This window comes from Penaeus monodon, chromosome 23, assembly GCF_015228065.2.
Source record: "Penaeus monodon isolate SGIC_2016 chromosome 23, NSTDA_Pmon_1, whole genome shotgun sequence".
In the NCBI taxonomy this organism is placed as follows: domain Eukaryota; kingdom Metazoa; phylum Arthropoda; class Malacostraca; order Decapoda; family Penaeidae; genus Penaeus; species Penaeus monodon.
Window position 1 is genome coordinate 14,926,842 of NC_051408.1, and position 208 is coordinate 14,927,049.

Consider the following 208-nt stretch of genomic DNA (forward strand, 5'->3'; position numbering starts at 1 on the left):
GCCAGAAAGAACGAAAAAATGAGGGTAATATATTGTTATTTTTTGTGTATGTTAGGAAGCGATGAAGATTGAGGAGGAAAATATTTTCGTTCTATTTTTTTTTTTAAGAAGGAAAAAGAGTTTGAGAGGTAGAAGAAGCCGATCCTGGTTTTATTACCAGATTATCAGGATAGGGAAATATAGAGAAAGAGGAAAAAGGTAGATAAAC